We start from the raw sequence: 12,713 nt of genomic DNA on the forward strand, positions 1-12,713 counted from the left end.
CACTTTGAAGCATCCTCACTTTGCATATCTCTCTCCCCCTTCTCTGTGTTTCCTTCATCTCTCAAGCTTCTCTTCCCAGTTGGCACCATACTGTTTACCCCAGCAGAACAAAACTCCTCTGGGGAAGGTCCTTAGCACCTGCAGGGCTCAGAAGAAATTCTAAATGAAAGAATCCTTCACTCAACTAAGTACTGGGGAGACCTGGGTTCAGTCCCTGGGTTGGGAAGATCTCCTGGAGAAGGAAATGGCAACCCACTCCAGTATTCTTGCCTGGAAAATCCCATGGACAGAGGAACCTGTTAGGCTACAGTCTATGAGGTCGCAAAGAGTCAGACACGACTGAGTGACTTCACTTCACTTGGCATATCTATCGCCCCCTTCTCTGTGTTTCCTTCATCTCTCAAGTTCCTCTTCCCAGTTGGCACCAGCAGAACAACTCCTCTGGGGGAGGGCCTTAGCACCTGAAGGGCTCAGAAGAAATCCTCAATGAAAGAATCCTTCACTCAACTAAGTATTAATAGTTTGTTCATTCCAGCATCTCTACATTTTTTTCTCCACATTACTACCTCTTACACTTTCTCTAGAAAACCTGCTACAGAGAACAACATAGTCTAATAGATGGTAAAGAATCTGCTTGCAATGTAGGAGACCCGGATTTGATCCCTGGGTTGGGAAGATCCCCTGGAGGAGGAAATGGCAACCCACTCCAGTATTCTCACCTAGAGAATTCCATGATAGAGGAGCCTGGTGAGCTACAGGCCATGGGGTTGCAGAGTCGGACATGACTGAGCTCATGTAACTCAACTCTCTGATTTCACCACTTGAGCCCCTAAGGGTAAGTATACACTCCAGTCCCCTGCCCGGAAAGCTAAAGCACAACCCTCAAAGTAGCCTGCATAAGCACCATATCTTGATGAAGCCTTTAATTTCACGTTAACGGTTTGTGGAATTATATTCCAAGTAGCCCAAAGTCAAAGCAACCCAAGTGCTGCTCAACAGATGGAGAGATAAACAGAATGGGCTCTTTAATCTACATGATGGAATATTATGCAGCCTTGAAAAGGAAGTAAATTCAAGCAGATGTTACAATGTGGATGACAGTGAAATCAGGCAGTCACAAATGCATGAATTCCCATAGGATTCTGCTTATATGAGTCTCCTAGAACAGTCAAGTTCATAGGGTGAGAACATAGGATGGTGGTTACCAAAGGCTGGGGAGAGGAATGGTGGGAGTTAGTGCTTAATGGAGACAAAGTTTCATTTTGGGAAGACACAAAATTTCTGGGGATGGATGGTGTTAATGGTTATGCACAATGTTAATGTACTTAATGCCACTGAACTGGACGCTGAGAAAATGGTTAAGATAGTACATTTCATGTTATGTATATTTTACCACCAAAAAAAATTGAAAAAAAAAAAAGTTTGTGAAACATTTTTTCCTGTCACATAAGCTATTTTTAAGAGTCACGTGTTTGTATTTAGAGGTTTTAAAGTAGTTGGCATATTTCCATGATGTAGAGGCTGGCAGATGACGATGCCCTGGGTTCTCCCACGTCTGCATAATTTTCCTGTCCCCATTGAGTGTCCTTCAGAGGAGAGCAAGTCCCAGCTTGAAGGGCTCAGATTTCACCTATATGATCTGTCCTTCAAAAAAAAACTCTGCCACAGGGAGGAGGGGAAAAGTGCCCCAACAAAGCAAATAGTCCACTTTGGCTGTTATTGGCTGGAAAAGAAAATGCTGCTTAGAGAAACTTCAAAGGCTTCTTGGAGAGGTGGTCCTGGCCACAGGCCCTGGAGAAGGAAGAACGACAAAGGAAACTAGTTCTTCAAAGACACACTGCGGGGCCCTGCATATGTGGCTCACAAAACAGTCCACTATTATCAGGGACCAGAGGCAATAACAGGCAGAACCACAGCATGAAACAGTTCCTCTGCAAGTTGCTATTATTCTTCAGCCGCTAAGTTGTGTCCAGCTCTTTGTGACTGCATGGACTGCAGCACGCCAGGCTTCCCTGTCCCTCACTATCACTCAGAGTTTGCACAAACTCATGTCCATTGAGTTGGTGATGCCATCTAGCCATCTTATCCTCTGTCACCCCCTTCTCCTCCAGCCCGCAATCTTTCCCAGCATCAGGGTCTTTTCTAGTGAGTCAACTCTTTCCATCTGGTGATCAAAGTATTGGAGTTTCAGCTTCAGTCCTTCCAATGAATATTCAGGGTTGATTTCCTTACGACTGACTGGTTTGATCTCCTTGCAGTCCAAGGGACTCTCAAAAGTGTTCTCCAACACCACAATTTGTAAGCATCAATTCTCTGGCACTCAGCCTTCTTTATGGTCCAACTCTCACATCCACACATGACTATTAGAAAAACCAGAACTTGAACTACACGGACCTTGGTCAGCAAAGGGACATCTCTGCTTTTTGAGAACTTCATTTCCCTGCTCAGAGGAAACATGAAGTCTTGTTATCAAAAGGATGTTACTAGACCCCACTCCTTCCTGGTTTGGAGCACCAGGTGGACAGCCACCTGCCTGGCGATCTGTCACCAGATCATAGGCTCAATTCAGTTTGTTTCCTGTATCTCAGGGATCACTTTTGATTGTTGTCCAGGTCAAGAACCAACAGTTAGAACCAGACATGGAACAATGGACTGATTCCAAACAGAGGAAGGAGTATATCAGGGCTTTACATGTCATCCTAACTTATATGCAGAGCATATCATGAGAAATGCCAGGCTGAATGAAGCACAAGCTGGAATCAAGATTGCTGGGAGAAATATCAATAACCTCAGATATGCAGATGACACCACCCTTATGGCAAAAAGTGAAGAGGAACTAAAAAGCCTCTTGATGAAGGTGAAAGAGGAGAGTGAAAAAACTGGCTTAAAACTCAACATTCAAAAAAACTAAGATCATGGCATCCAGTTCCATCATTTCATGGCAAATAAAAGGGGAAACAAGGGAAACAGTGTCAGACTTTATTTTCTTGGGCTCCAAAATCACTGCAGATGGTGACTGCAGCCATGAGGTTAAAAGACGCTTGCTCCCCGGAAGAAAAGCTATGACCAACCTAGACAGCATATTAAAAAGCAGAGACATTACTTTGCTGACAAAGGTTCATCTAGTCAAAGCTATGGCTTTTCCAGTGTTCATGTATGGGTGTGAGATTTGGACTATAAAGAAAGCTGAGCACCTAAAAATTGATGCTTTTGAACTTGTGTTGTTGGAGAAGACTCTTGAGAGTCCCTTAGACCTCAAGGAGATCAAACCAGTCAATCCTAAAGGAAATCATTCCTGAATATTCATTGGAAGGACTGATGCTGAAGCTGAAGCTCCAATACTTTGGCTACCTAATGCAAAGAGCTGACTCATTAGAAAAGACCCTGATGCTGGGAAAGATTCAGGGCAGGAGGAGAAGGGGAAAACAGAGGATGGGATGGTTAGATAGCATCACTGACTCAATGGACATGAGTTTGAGCAAACTCTGGGAATTGGTGATGGACAGGGAAGCCTGGCGTGCTGCAGTCCATGGAATCGCAAAGAGTCAGACATGACTGATCATCTGAACAATAACCAGAGTTTTCAAAAAACCACTGTTTCATACATTTTGTTCATTCCTTTTTGTTGCGTTTTAGGTGAGGGGATAATTTGATGCTTTAATTCTGTCTGTGTGTGTGTTAGTAGCTCAGTCGTGTCCTACTCTTTGTGACCTCATGGACTGTAGCCCACCAGGCTCCTTTGTCCATGGGATTCTCCAGGCAAGAATACTGGAGTGGGTTGCCATTTTTTTCTCCAAATTCTGTCTTGGCCAGAAGCAAAATAAATAGAATTATTTTGATTATTAAATAATCCACTATTTTTAATTGACTATAACAGTGCCTGACACATTGGAGTGTTCAATGATGGTTAGTGGTTGTTGTTTATTGTTCATTTTAATTTTATTATTAAAAGTAGGACATGGTTGGTGCCAGGCTCCCCTGGTGGCTCAGTGGTAATGACTCCACCTGCAATGCAGGAGATGCAGGTCAATCCCTGAGTTGGGAATATCCCCTGGAGGAGGGCATGGCAACCCACTCCAGTCTTCTTACCTGGAGAATCCCGTGGACAGAGGAGTCTGGTCCATGGGGTCACAAAAGGTCAGCCAGGACTGAAGTGACTGAGCATGCAGGCACATGGTTGGTGCCATAAAGGAGGTCTTTATACAGGGCTACGATAGTTTAGAGGATGGAGAAGGGGAAGGGGGAGGGGAAAGTTGTGAAGACCTCGGCATTTGAGCTGGATATTGAAGGATCCAGGCATTCAGGAAGAGGGACCAAAAAACCAGAGGCACTGAGGCCGGAATGCACGGGGTCCCTATGGGATTAGTGAGAGGGTGAATCAGACCAAAACTGAGAGGAAAAGTGGAAGATAAGGACATGGAGGTCAGACAGAGACCACAGCACAGAGACCCTCACCACCAGGTCAAAGTAGGCAGCCTTTCTCTGGAGGCAACAGAAAGGGGGCTATGGAAAGCCTACTAAAGTTCTTAAAAAGGAAAAACGTGAGTGATGGGAGATAAACAAGAAAAGGATGAAAGGCCCCCTCATGACACCTGCCATGAGCAAAATTTTCATGTTTCCTCCATGTGATTTCAATCTTCCCCACCTTTGGACAGGTAATGGCTCCAGTAAGCTATAAGGTCTAGTCCCCTGGAGACACGCAGGGTACAGTGAGGTAGCCAGGAGGGATAGCTCATTTTATTTATGCAAAAGTGAAAGTTGCTCAGTCGTGTCTGACTCTTTGCGGCCCCATGGACTATACAGTCCATGGAATTCTCCAGGCCAGAATACTGGAGTGGGTAGCCTTTCCCTTCTCCAAGGGATCTTCCCAACCCAGGGATTGAACCCAAGTCTCCCGCATTCCAGGCAGATTCTTTACCAGTTGAGCCACAAGGGAAGCCCTATATATGCAAAGTTATTCCTAAAATGGGGGATAAGTGTAAAGCCTTTTGTATATACTGCAAGAACAACCTGGACAGTGAAATTAAGAAAAGAAAAATTCTTTAACAACCTATTTCTTTCTTCTTTGGAAAACTTAATTTGTTAATTCCAGCACCATGAGAATGTGCCTCTAAAGGGGGCTTTCATCCTTGTCTAAAAGAACTCCTGGGAAAAGATACAGATTTGCATTTCTATGAAGTATTAATGACCGATTTAATTAAATATTCAAACCACCTAAAGTAATAAAAATTCACTTCCAAAACAGTGTGCTGCTAAATACTCTTATTTTAAATGTGAAGCTCAAACAATTTCCTAGTTTCCCTGACAGAATGTGCATTTTGAAGGAGTTTCTTCTATGCTCTCTCTGATGTCCTTTATTGCAAAATAAAATCAACCTGTCAATCAGCAGAGAATTATTGGGACTCTAAGGAGTTCAAGACATCACACCCCTCCTCCTTGCACAAGTTTGGAAACAAATGCAACTGGATGCATGGGTAAGCCAGCCAGACACCAAATGTCAGCTTCAATATTGATGAAAACTAGATTGGAGAACGTGGCTCAGATGAGTTTGCAAATGAGTGGACACTCCCCCAAACAACCAGCTTCCCCCACAAGCTCATCACATCATGGTCAGAGAATGGGGGCTTCCTGCAGGCAGGCGGGCTTCTAAAGAGAGGGGGAAGCTCAGTTCCGTCGTTAATACCACCAATCAGATAGCACCCTTCTTGGAGAGAAGCGGGCAAGGAATAGAAAGAGGCCAGGATGTCACCAGCAAAGAGAAAGGAAAGCCAGAGGTCAGGAAGGAGTCACATCAGGAATTTTATATCCAAATGCTGGGAGGAGATGCTGATGAAACACTATTTAAATATAAGCATTCACTCCTGTTCGAGTGGCTGGCCATCCCCCAACGCAGGTCAGTCTACATCATGCTTTGCTGGATGGATTCAAAATTTAAGACTTTCTCCTTTATCTTGCAACAAGAAGGGGGTGGACTCAGTAAAGGTATGTTCATACTTGTTGAATGAAATAGCACCCTGCTAAATAAACATCATTATTTAAGATAGCAAAGTCGATTTCTATGCCTGGAAAGACATTTCCACCCACCCCCTCATCTAGATCATTAAAGTGCAAAAATCTCAAACAAATTAATTTGACTTTGGAGGCCAGTGGGCTTTGGTTAAACCAGTCAGTGTACTTTTGTTTGTGGGTGATCTGTAATCTCTTATGAACTCTTACCACCAAAGTAGCTATGTGACCTAAACAAACTGCTTAACTTCTCTGAGTCTTGGTTTTGGATGTGTAAAGCAAACAATAAGATAACAGGTGACAATGTCTAGTACAGTCTGTGGTTTAAGCCCCTAATAAACAGTAGCTGCCATATTCTTACTACTACTATTATTTTCACTATCATTACTATAATTTGTTAAATAGAGCTTCCTTTAGGGTGCAGGAAAAAGATAAAAGACAATCAGATCAGATCAGTCACTCAGTCGTGTCTGACTCTTTGCGACCCCATGAATCGCAGCACGCCAGGCCTCTCTGTCCATGACCAACTCCCGGAGTTCACTGAGACTCACGTCCATCGAGTCAGTGATACCATCCAGCCATCTCATCCTCTGTCGTCCCCTTCTCCTCCTGCCCTCAATCCCTCCCAGCATCAGAGTCTTTTCCAATGAATCAATTTTTCGCATGAGGTGGCCAAAGTACTGGAGTTTCAGCTTTAGCATCAGTCCTTCCAAAGAAATCCAGGGCTGATCTCCTTCAGAATGGACTGGTTGGATCTCCTTGCAGTCCAAGGGACTCTCAAGAGTCTTCTCCAACACCACAGTTCAAAACCATCAATTCTTCGATGCTCAGCCTTCTTCACAGTCCAACTCTCACATCCATACATGACCACGGGAAAAACCATAGCCTTGACTAGATGAACCTTTGTTGGCAAAGTAATTTCTCTGCTTTTGAATATGCTATCTAGGTTGGTCATAACTTTCCTTCCAAGGAGTTAGCATCTTTTAATTTCATGGCTGCAGTCACCATCTGTAGTGATTTTGGAGCCAATAGCTTATAATATTGAGAGTTTTCTTTCCTCCTTTAGGAAATTTCTTCATTTCTAATTATAAAACACACACACAATGTAGAAAAATATTAACAATTGAGATTCCTGGTGAAAGAAAGTAGATTTATAACATGCATCTACCGTTCTAATTTTTCCTGTGGTCATGTATGGATGCGAGAGTTGGACTGTGAAGAAAGCTGAGTGCTGAAGAATTGATGCTTTTGAACTGTGGTGTTGGAGAAGACTCTTGAGAGTCCCTTGGACTGCAAGGAGATCCAACTAGTCCATTCTGAAGGAGATCAGCCCTGGGATTTCTTTGGAAGGAATGATGCTAAAGCTGAAACTCCAGTACTTTGGCCACCTCACGTGAAGAGCTGACTCATTGGAAAAGACTCTGATGCTGGGAGGGATTGGGGGCAGGAGGAGAAGGGGACGACAGAGGATGAGACGGCTGGATGGCATCACTGACTCGATGGACATGAGTCTGAGTGAACTCCGGGAGTTGGTGACGGACAGGGAGGCCTGGCGTGCTGCGATTCATGGGGTCGCAAAGAGTCGGACACGACTGAGCGACTGATCTGATCTAATCTGATCTGAAGGCTATTCTACTCAAGTGAAACTTTACCTACTGACTACTAAAAATCTCAGTCCTCTTCCCTCATTTGGCTCCTGACATATGTGCAGCAAGGCAGGAGACTAGTCTTCTCTGGGAACTCTGACCAGACTTCAAAAAAGTTCTAAAAATACTGTTGTTGGGAGTTCTCCAAGTTCATGGTTCAGCTCAATCACACCAGAGTGAAGGTCACAGTCTGCAAACCCCAGTTACAGCTTAGAGACTCCAAGCAGCTTTTAAGTACTCCACTCTTAAACATGAGCAGACCACCAAGGATGGCCACTTTCCTGGGAAAACTCTAATGAATGTAGAGATAGCAATAAATATGCAGGAATTGAAAAAAAAACCTTAAAAAATGAATGTTCTCAGAAGATACAAGAGCTATAGAAGCCTTAAAACAACAAGAGAATGTTATTTCCTTAAGAAGAGACTGTTGAGAGAGGGGAAAAAAGCTCTTGAAAAAAAAATGAAAATTAAAAATATAAATAAAAATTCAAGGGCTTCCCTGGTGGCTCAATGGTGAGGAATCTGCTTACCACTTCGGGGGACATGGGTTTAGTCCCTGGTCCAGGATGATCTCACAGACTGCAGGGCAACTGGGCCGTGGGCCACAACTACTGAGTCCATGCTCTAGAGCCGGTGCCCCCAACAAGACAGGCCACTAAAATGAGAAGCCCGGTGCCACAACTAGCGAGTGGCCCCCATTCGCCACAACCTGCCCAGCAAAGAAGAAAAAAACCTGCCCAGCAAAGAAGACTCAGAACAGCCAAAATAAATAAATAAATAAAATTAAAAAAAACACAACTCAAAGGTTTGAAAAAGAAAACTTAAGATGTTCCCCAGAATGTAAAGCAAAAGAACAAAGAGAAGGAAAATAGTAAAAAAAGAAAAATAGATAAACGGTCTGAATAATTAGAGATCTAGAAAGGCAGATTAAAGACCAGGAGTAAATCATCAAAATTAGTCACGAAAATTTTCCAGAATTCCAAGATGGGTCAAATTATCCATCAATTATGGGAGCAGAAGGAAACATTTTCAGTCTTGCAAAATTTTAAAATATTAAATCCTTCATGTGTCCTTTCCTTGGAAACTAATACAGGATGTATTTCAATGGGGAAACAATGGGAACAGTGACAGACTTTATTTTGGGGGGCTCCAGAATCACTGCAGATGGTGACTGCAGACATGAAATTAAAAGACTCTTGCTCCTTGGAAGAAAAGCTATGACCAACCTAGACAGCATACTAAAAAGCAGAGATATTACATTGCCAACAAAGGTCTGTCTAGTCAAAACTATGGTTTTTCCGGTAGTCATGTATGGATGTGAGAGTTGGACCATAATGAAAGCTGAGGGCTGAAGAATTGATGCTTTTGAACTGTGGTGTTGGAGAAGACTCTTGAGAGTCCCTTAGACTGCAAGGAGATCCAACCAGTCTATCCTAAAGGAAATCAGTCCTGAATGTTCATTGGAAGGACTGATGTTGAAGCTGAAACTCTAATACTTTGGCCACCTGATGCGAAGAGCTGACTCATTTGAAAAGACCCTGATGCTGGGAAAGATTGAAGGCAGGAGGAGAAGGGGACAACAGAGGATGAGATGGTTGGATGCCATCACTGACTCGATGGACATGAGTTTGAGCAAGTTCTGGGGCTTGGTGATGGACAGGGAAGCCTGGCATGCTGCAGTCCATGGAGTTGCAAAGAGTCAGACACAACTGAGTGACTGAACTGACTGTATTTCATTAAAGGAACATGTCAGGAAAGAGAAGAGTGAAGGGAATTCGTAGCATGACCTCAAGATGGCAGCTGTGCATGAAGTACAGAGACCAATGCCTGGATTGGAGCACAGCTATCCAGAGGCACAGACAAAGATGTCCTTAAGAAGATGGAAATTACAGACGACATGACTTGTGTGATGGTCCTGATAGGATATTTGGCCATTCACCAAAAAGTAATTAAATTAGTGATAAGTACATAGAAAAGTAACCGAAGAAAAAGAAATCAAAGGACAACAATGACTCCAGAAAAAACTAAAAGTTATATAGGAAAAAAAAATCTGTTTTTATATGACTCAGATGTGGATACTTTTTAAATAATCATAGTAATAGAAACCTTAAGTAAGATCTAACTGCATTGAATATGGGGGAGAATAGGAAGGGCTCATGTGTTGCACGATGATAGAAGAAAAACAGCTGTATCTTATCTTCTACAAAGAACAGTGAATAGATATTACCAAAAATAGACAAAAAAAAAAAGAGAGAGAGAGAGAGAGACAAAATACCCAAAAGAAACGGGAAGGCAAGCATGGTATTTAATGATATGGATGTAAACACCAAAAGATCAAACTGAACAATTACAAGTTGTTACCTCTTGGGGCTTGCAAATGTGTATGTGTGTGGCTGAGAGGGCTGCTTTTTGGGGGGCACAAAACTCATAGAATTACACGACTCTTTAAAAGAATGCATGCATGCCTAAGTTTGATAAAAATGAAAAGTGAAATTTTAGAATGGACAATGTAGAAAAATGTTACCTCAACCAAACTATCCAAAGATAACCATGGCAACATTTTGGTATGAGAAAAGCAGAAGTAGAATAAAAGACTAGAAAGGTAAGCTGAAGACTGTTTGTAATGTCTTGAAGGTAAAGCTCAGGAATCTTGCCTTTGTTTCGGAGCAGTGGGAACCTATGAAACTTCTCTTAGGAACTTTGCTCAATATTCTGTAATAACCTAAATGGGAAAAGAATTTACCAAGAATAGATATGTATGCATATCACTGAATCACTTTGTTGTATATACCTGAAATTAACACAACACTGTTAATCAACTGTACTTCAATATAAGAGAAAAATTAAAAACAAGGAAATTCCCTTAAACTGGTGCTTCAGGGAGATGACCCTGACAGACTCTGCCTTGAGGGGTAAAACAGGGTCAAGAACCGACAGGAAGAGAACCATCTGGAGGCTTTCCTGGTCTTTGTAGGTGGATGAATGGATTTTCCCTTCCAAAGTACCCTTTTTTTTTCTCTCTCCCAAGCTTTATAAGGACTTGCACCATCAATCTTCTCTCTTGTCAGGTCATCTGAAAAAACACATTATTCTCATGCTTAAGCTCCAGTCACTTTTGAAATGACAGGTATGTGAAGAGCCGCTGCTGACAGAAGCCGTTCTGTTCTAGTCACCTCTGCGTAATTGCTGAGGCTGCTGCAGAAACACACTGGGGTGCATGGTCAATTGCAGGGCAAGAGTTTCACTCCTGATGAAGGGATTGCTAATGAAGTGTGCAAGCATGGCATATTCTGAAACCTGGAAACAGTGAATGAATAATGAATGAGTGAATGGTTATGTGGCAGACATGGCACTCAGACAGAGGGCATCACTAAGACAATACCAGAAATCATGGGTGAGCAGAAAATACAGTCTTGCCATTTTCATTTATATTTGAATGTCCCTAAAGATATATATGAGGTCTCCTACATTGCAGGCAGATTCTTTACCATCTGAGCCACCAGGGAAGCCCAAAGATATATATGAGAAATTTGTATGTCAGTTCAGTTGTGTCTGATTCTTTGCGACCCCATGGACTGCAGAATGCAAGGCTTCCCTGTCCATCACCAACTCCTGGAGCTTGCTCAAACTCATGTCCATCGAATCAGTGATGCCATTCAACCATCTCATCCTCTGTCATCCCCTTCTCCTCCTGTCTTCAATCTTTCCCAGGATCAGGGTCTTTTCCAATGAGTCATTGCTTCACATCAGGTGGCCAAAATAATGGAGCTTTAGCTTCAGCATCAGCCCTTCCAACGAATAGTCCGGATTGATTTCCTTTAGGATTGATTGGCTTGATCTCCTTGCAGTCTAAGGGACCCTCAAGAGTCTTCTCCAACACCACAGTCCAGAAGCATCAATTCCTCGGTGCTCAGCTTTCTTTATAGTCCAACTCTCACATCCATACATGACCACTGGAAAAACCACAGCTTTGACTAGACGGATATACTCTGTGCAAAACCGGCAACAGAACACACCAAAGATGAACTGAAATAGTCTTCATTTCTGGATCTATCAAATAAAAATTGGCTAATAGAACAAAGAAATGAGCATCAAGAGACCTGTGCTTTAGGCTTTATTCTACCACTCCACAGCTATGTGATCTTGACCAAGCCTCTCAACCTTTCTGAGTTTCAGTATTCTCACCTGTGAAATGGAAATAGTAAGAGTTGCTCTACTTGATTTACTACAAAGGGGTGTGGGATACACACAGAGGTTCCAAGATCATCTGAAATATCAAGAGATTGAGAAGAACCTAAATGTCTTTTAAGTGAACATCAGTTAAGTCATGTAGGGTTCATTCGTATCATGAAATGCTATACTGATGAAAAAAGCAACGAGGAAACTGTCATGTACTGATACGAAAAATCTTGAAATTCCAGTGTTAAGTAAAAAAGCAGAGATGATAGACAGATGATAGACAGACATAGAGGTGACAGACAGACACAGATAGATAGATGAACATAGAAAGACAGATAATAGACAGATAGATAGATCTACTTCTGATAGCTGGACAGTAAAAATGAGCCACATAGTTTGTGCTGTTTTCTACTCTGCTCTATGGATTGGCCCAGGCATTAAAGCAGGAGAAAGAAGCCACATTCTCTGTCCTGGTCAAGGCATTCCACAAGTAAAACCTTGGTCAGAGGCCCTATGCGTGGCAGCCTTCCAGCCCTACAAACTGACCAACTGCCCCAAGCTCTTGAGAGTTTCCTGAAGTTCAAGGTGCATGTGTGCGTGCTAAATTGCTTCAGTACTGTCCAACTCTCTCATGGACTATAGCCCACCAGGCTCCTCTGTCCATGGAATTCTCCAGGCAAGAATATTGGAGTGGGTTGCTGTGTCCTTCTCACAGGGATTTTCCCAATCAAGGGATCAAACCTGTGTCTCTCACGTCTAAGCTGCATTGGCAGGTGGGTTCTTTACCACTAGCACCACCTGGGAAGCTCAAGGCAGATGCTCAAATGTCCCTTTACCAGTTGGGCATGTGCCTCCGAGCCGCCCCCCTTGGCTGCCCTGCAA

At 42.9% G+C, this 12,713-nt stretch overlaps 1 protein-coding gene across 3 annotated transcripts in view; it reads right to left on the bottom strand.

Moving 5' to 3' along the window:
- Window positions 1-12,713, bottom strand: part of EVC2 (EvC ciliary complex subunit 2) — a 161,911-nt gene that overhangs the window by 22,658 nt on the left and 126,540 nt on the right. The window lies entirely within an intron of this gene.

This window comes from Bos grunniens, chromosome 6 (assembly GCF_055505025.1).
Source record: "Bos grunniens cultivar Pamir isolate PY7600 chromosome 6, Bosgru_T2T1.0, whole genome shotgun sequence".
NCBI classification, from domain to species: domain Eukaryota; kingdom Metazoa; phylum Chordata; class Mammalia; order Artiodactyla; family Bovidae; genus Bos; species Bos grunniens.